Below are 6,189 nucleotides of genomic sequence, written 5' to 3' on the forward strand. Positions count from 1 at the left end.
GTGGTAAACGCACTGAACCACTTTGTCACATTCTACTGCTACATGAATAAAAACAGCTACATGAATAAAAACAGCCATGTTTTTATTCATGAAGCAAAATTTAATTGAAACTACATTTTATTAGGTTGTGATAGATGAATGATATACAGCTGCATTGTGCTGTATTTAATGAAACTGTGAAACATTTTCAAACTAAACCAATTAAAAAGCTTTTTATTTTTACTTGAATATTTTTTCATTATTTCAGACTTACCTGAAATATCAGAGTTGGTACCTGAGAGGACATCTGACCAGTCACTCCAGTATCCTGAATAAATCGACCCATCAGGTTGAGCTCTAACTCTTACACTGAACTGGCTTCCTGATGAAAGACTCACACACATGCTAGTGTCTCCCGGTTTTGTCATCTATGGGAAGAAATAAAATAAATAATTAAATAAATACTTAGCCATACTATTTTTTTCTCATATTTGCTGCTTGCATTCTCGTTTGTTTATTCAATTTTTTGGTACATTGTTTAAGGTTTTGTAGTACCTCATGAATACAAAACTTTAGAAACCTTTATTTTTCATTCATTTAAAATTTTGGAACATTTATCATGTTGAGGTGACAATTTCTCTCTTTTGGCGCCATCTTGTGGTATGATAATGAAACTTTCAAGACAAGATTGACATTAACGTTGAGTACAGGGTTAAACAATATGTCAAAACCTAATATATAATTCTTTGGCCTTTTTCGGATTACCAACAACAATAAGGCTGTACATCCTGTTAGAACCTTCATGATGAGCTCTGAACTTCTGCTTCTTTAGTTTTTTTTTTCCATATTTATATAAAAAATACAATTAATTCAGTAAAACAACCAAAATTTGAGAGGTTTGTTTTTGACTAATGCTAGGTATTTTTTTCTTGTGTCCTTGTAGTTTCTTTTACTCCTTAGCTTTTTTCCAGATGAAAGAAAAAGTATTTAGAGACTCTTCTTATCAGAAGAAAAAACGTTGCTCACCATTGTTATTTTCATTGAAAGAGTGACTATCTTGTTTTTTAAGTTGTTGAACAGCTCAGCTTTTGTTGGTGGATCTAACTTACCGTGTACTCTTCAACTCCTTTGATCTGAACATTGACCTCATACTTCATGTGGTTTGACAGAGACGGGAGAGGAGCTTCCCACTCCAAGCACAACTTGTCATTAATCAGTTTTCCTTTCAGATGACTTGGTGGGCCGCTTTTAACTGTTAACATGAATCACATAAGATTATATAAAAATCTTACTTTCCTGATGAACATAGGCTGTGAGAAAATCAATAACTAACTGCACTGTTGAAGAAATGGAGCACAAGAAACGATTCCATTAAATTTATTTGAATGCTGTGATGACCTCTTGAAATAAAACTATTGTTGTTCATCCATGATTGTTTCTCTTACATATACACCAGACATTTGATAGATTTATAGAAATAATAGTCACATTATGTACATCTCTTAGGACAGACCTCATGAACACAACTTCCTGGAAGGGTTTGAACTGTTCGAAGTTCTAAACAAAGAAAGTACATCTTAGAGTTTTCCTTTAGTAAAGTGTAACTCAGTAATACTCACTGGACTTTTTCAGCTCAATCTCTTTGCTGAAGAACAATCGTTTGAGTGGAGCTGCAGTGCTGCTGAGCTTGATCTTCATTGCTCCAGACTCATCTCCACGAAAAGAACACATGTCAGAAAGATTTCCANAGAAAATATGTTTGCACGGTCACTTGTCTAGAAACATACACGGCTAAATGTTTCCCACAAATATACAGTACAGTAGCATTAAAGTCTCAAACAGCTTAGCTTTAAGGAAAATTGTGTCTCTGACCCATGACACGTATATTCCATGTGGCTGCTTGACATGAGTTATGTGTTATTTTCTCCATTTGTCTGCTGGGTCAGGGAAGACTGAGCAGTAGCTGTGTTATTTTGATTCTTTGGGGTGACTCCAAATCACAACAAGTCATAATGGTTCTCACAAGATTAAACCTGGCAACACATAGTCTGCAGAGACAGTGTTCAAACCTCAAAATGTACTCTGTGGTTAAAGGCCCAAACCTAGCCAGCTATTTTTAGAAGGAGGAATTCACAAAATGATGTGTCTTTGGACCTAAATCCGCAAAGAAGTCTCTGTTTTCTGCCAGGAAGAATGGCTGATGGAATTTAGCTTGAGCATGATAAAATCTATTTGTGTATATAATGCTGCTTGCTTTGGGAGTACCTTTTAACAGTCTATTTGGATAGGTTTGTGAAGAATGTACAGTGCCTTGCACAAATATTCCTCCAGAACCTTTTTGCCATCAGCCTCAAACTCCAATAAATTTTACTGCGATTATATTGGTAGACCAACACAAATTAGCACATTACTGAGGGTTAGAAAGAAAACATCTGTGAAGAAAAGCCTCACGAAGACTAAGAATCATACAAGGTCAGGGGTGAAGTTGTGGAGAGTCACAAGGGGAGGTTACGGTATGTAACAATATCCCAAGCTTCGAACATGTTATACACCACTACTCAGTTCAATGCAATGATAGAACTGTTCAGAAAAGCAGGTAAGAGGCTGATAGAGACTCTGAAGGAGCTGCAGGTGGGAGAGTTTGTCGCAAATTTGAGACTGGACACAATGACACACCACGCATTTTTATTTCTAATCAAAAAAATGATACATGGTTTTCAGAAATGATTAGAAATAAAAATGCGTGGTGTGCATTTTTATTTCTAATCATTTCTGAAAACCATGTATCATTTTTTTTTTCTCACATTACCCCAAGTTGAGTTGGTCTATCGCATTAAATCCCCAAACATTTGCATTTGTGCTTTACAATGTCTTAATATAAGCCCAAGGATTAAAATAAATATACAAGGCACCATTGCTGATTTATGATACAGTTCCATCTATGTTTTTCAAGCATACCAAAAACTATTAAAGTCTAATTTCTGTTCCATATTTGCACATATATAAGATTTTGTAACTTAGGGAAATATATTAATAACACCAGATGCAGTAAAACAGCAGGAGCTGCTTAATCAGAGCAGACTGTCATGTTTTGCGCAGTGGGTCTGGAGTTGGTACATGTTTCCCAGAGGAAATTTTTGCTTGCTCTTCCTGTGAGATGTAGAGATTTGTCTACATAATCACAGAGGCACTCAGCAAGACATCTGCCTCCAAACACTGTCTGTCCTGACCTCCGCTCTATTTTTAGCTGCTCGTGAAGTTACATAAGAGTTCCACACAAACAAAACCAGGGGTCATGAGAAGACTGGTGGGGTATGACAGGCTGAAGATCTGGCACATGAAACGGTTAGCTATGTCCTGGAAGTCCGGAGTTAAATAAATGAAGCATACAAAAGCCCCTGTAACTTATGATCCTACTGTTTAGGACTATGTCAACCTGACCCAAAACATAAGTCCTTACTGCTGTAATAAAAAAATAGGCTTGGTATGATTTAAAAAAGAGGGAATATGAGGCCGAAGAGATAAACAGAAGAAAAGTCATTAATGTGAATGTGTTTCTAAAAGCTATGCAAAGTCTTGACCTTTCCTGAGAAATCTTTTATTTGATAACCTAAGGTTGAGACTTTTTGGTGGCAGTAAAGTTATCCTCTAAGTTTTTAATGTCTACTTTTGTGCACAAGAATATCAAAATGGCAAGATAAAAGCAAATGCCATTTTCAAATATAGACTTTTCAGTTTGGCTGTCTAATGCATGGAGAGTGCTTGCAAATATGTTTCTTGGAGTATTTTGTATGGGTGTTGTGTTGGTGAATTAACGAGTGCTGTATTGGAGCATTAGGTGTGAAGGATGCTTTTAAGCTGTTCGGTCCTTGAATAGCCAAATTAAGAGCTGCCTCTGCGTTTTGGACGAAAAGTGAAGTCTGTTCCCAATGCAGTTTGGACACCCCCCTGGCTTACCCTTGTCATTGGCCCTGTTTCTGGTGTTCATGGATAAAATCTTAAATTGTGGGGAGAATGGGATCTGATTTGGAATCTCAGAGTCTGTCTTTTTGCCGATGATTTGATTTTGATGCCATTTTCAAGCCTTCATCCTCAGGGAACTATATGGTTGAGATAAGAGTCAGCTCTTTTGCCCTACAGCTTGGTGCTGAGTCGCTTTCTTTTGCTGAGGAGTTGTGATATCTTGGAGTCTTGTTAACAAGAATGTAAAGGGAGATGGATAGACTCTCTTGGGCCTTATTAACAGTCTTAAGGGCTTGGGCTTGGTCTGTTGAGGTAAAGAATGAGCAGAGCCAAATAGGCAAATGGTGGTTTATTATGACCGCTTAACAATGAAAAACTAAAAGAACAAGATTTCGGATATAAGTGGCTGAAATGTGTTTCCTCCGTAGGTTGGGTGGGCCATAGTGAGAGGGAGAGGAACTCAATCATCCAGTGGGAGCTTGAAGTGGAACCAATGGTCCTCTGTAATGAGTCATTTGAGGTTGTTTGGGCATCCAATCAAGATGCCTCCCATTAGAGATTTCCTGGGCACCTGCCTGTGAGAGCAGACTCTTGGACAGAACTCGCTGAGACCTTGTGGATTTGGAACACCTTGGGTGTTGGGATCCTGCTGATGAGCTGGATAATTTAAGTATGGAGAGGACAAGCAAAGTACAATATATTGATGGATATATACACATATTTAAACATAAATTACTTTTTGTGGGTGAAAAAATGTTTGCAAATTTCAATGGACAACTAATACTGCTGAACATTTAGAGCTAAGTTTGTCATCACATTCCCGTTGCCATGTAGACATTTCTTTTCAACAGACGGCAGTTAGGGACAAATGAGCACAGGCAGATTTCCACAGTAGTAATTTAGACAACGCACGAAGAAGGAATAATGTGAAAACTATGTAGGAACATGCATTAACACCATAGTTTCGAACACTCCAATACTGTTTGTGAAAGGGGAGTGTCACTGTTTCAGTTGCACTGAGATCTGGCTGATGTTGCTGCATTACACAACATTCTAAGCAGTCATTGTAGTGACGTTAAAGATATCATCTGCATCAACAGAAGCTTTGTTCGCCATATTGCATCACTCCTTATAAGTGTGTTTAGTTGGTCCCCCTGGTTGTGCTTTAAGGCCTCACTTGATATCACTGCAGGGTTGAAGCAAGAGTTTAAAGAGAAAAATGTCCTGGTTTGGAAGTGCAGTAGGAAAACAGTGGTTTTCTTTTGGAAAACGGCCACAGTGTGACACATTACTTTACAAGGGTCTTTTGAGAATGCTGTAATAGTTCTCACTCCATTTTCTTTTCTTTTTTTTGTTTGGAGAATTTGCTTAGAGACGAGAAAATGTTTAGAGCTGTTCTCTTGCTTAATATTTTGTCTCTCTCCCTTTGGATCTATGCCACCAAAAGCAATTTAACAATCACTTGTCTGTGCACAAATAATTTTATTTCGTTTGTAAAGTTCATACCGGTTAATGCTCGAAATGACTGGTGGAAGCAGCATTTGGTTTATTTACATAAAAAAAGCTGAAGCTACAATGAGAAACCCTTTAGTTTGTTAATACTGGCAAAATTTACCTTTCATATGAATAGTGCTAAAAGTCCAGAGAAGACATTTTGTATATTTTGCACATTTACCCATGACAGTTATGGGTTCCTCATCAGTATGATGTACATTATTTTTAATTTGTGGAATATTGCAAACAAAAATAAGTCATTTTTTGGTTTCTTTTTTTCTCTGTCCTGTTTCCATCTAAACTACAGATAGCCCGACTAGCATCTCAGGTGATTGGGATTTGTCCTGTAATCGGTGGGTTGCTGGTTCGAACCAGCCTCTCAGTTCTTGTCTTGTAGCTGTGATGCGTTACTTGCTTTGCCTGCTGGCTGTGGTCAGAGTCCAGTGGCTCTGATTGAATAGCAGATGTGCTTTTATCATCACTCTGCCCCAGATCAGCTGTGGCTACAATGTAGCTTTCCTTATCATTGTGTGAATGTGTGTATGAATGGGTGAACTGCTCTGAAATCATCTGACTTGATAAAGTGCTATGCAAATTCAGGCCATTTATCATCTTACCTGTGAAAATAGTTGGCACATTGTTGTGGTCTGCAACTTGGCCACCAGATGGCAGCGCACTGTCTGAACTGCTCATTTAACGCTTTAGCTTGTTTTTATTTACTTTATTTACTCAGGATCCAGGGGGCGCTGGTGC

At 37.8% G+C, this 6,189-nt stretch overlaps 1 long non-coding RNA gene across 1 annotated transcript; it reads right to left on the reverse strand.

The window, feature by feature from the left end:
- Window positions 1-121: 121 nt before the first annotated feature.
- Window positions 122-1,720, reverse strand: LOC106961316 (uncharacterized). Its single transcript, XR_001427749.1, has 3 exons — window positions 1,599-1,720; window positions 1,089-1,231; window positions 122-407 (listed from the first exon to the last, which is right to left on the reverse strand). It is a non-coding gene; the product is annotated as an uncharacterized LOC106961316 (long non-coding RNA).
- Window positions 1,721-6,189: the final 4,469 nt, after the last annotated feature.

The sequence above is a fragment of the Poecilia latipinna genome, unplaced genomic scaffold (assembly GCF_001443285.1).
Source record: "Poecilia latipinna isolate Pla-1442-1.1 unplaced genomic scaffold, P_latipinna-1.0 Scaffold1288, whole genome shotgun sequence".
Classification (NCBI taxonomy): Eukaryota; Metazoa; Chordata; class Actinopteri; order Cyprinodontiformes; family Poeciliidae; genus Poecilia; species Poecilia latipinna.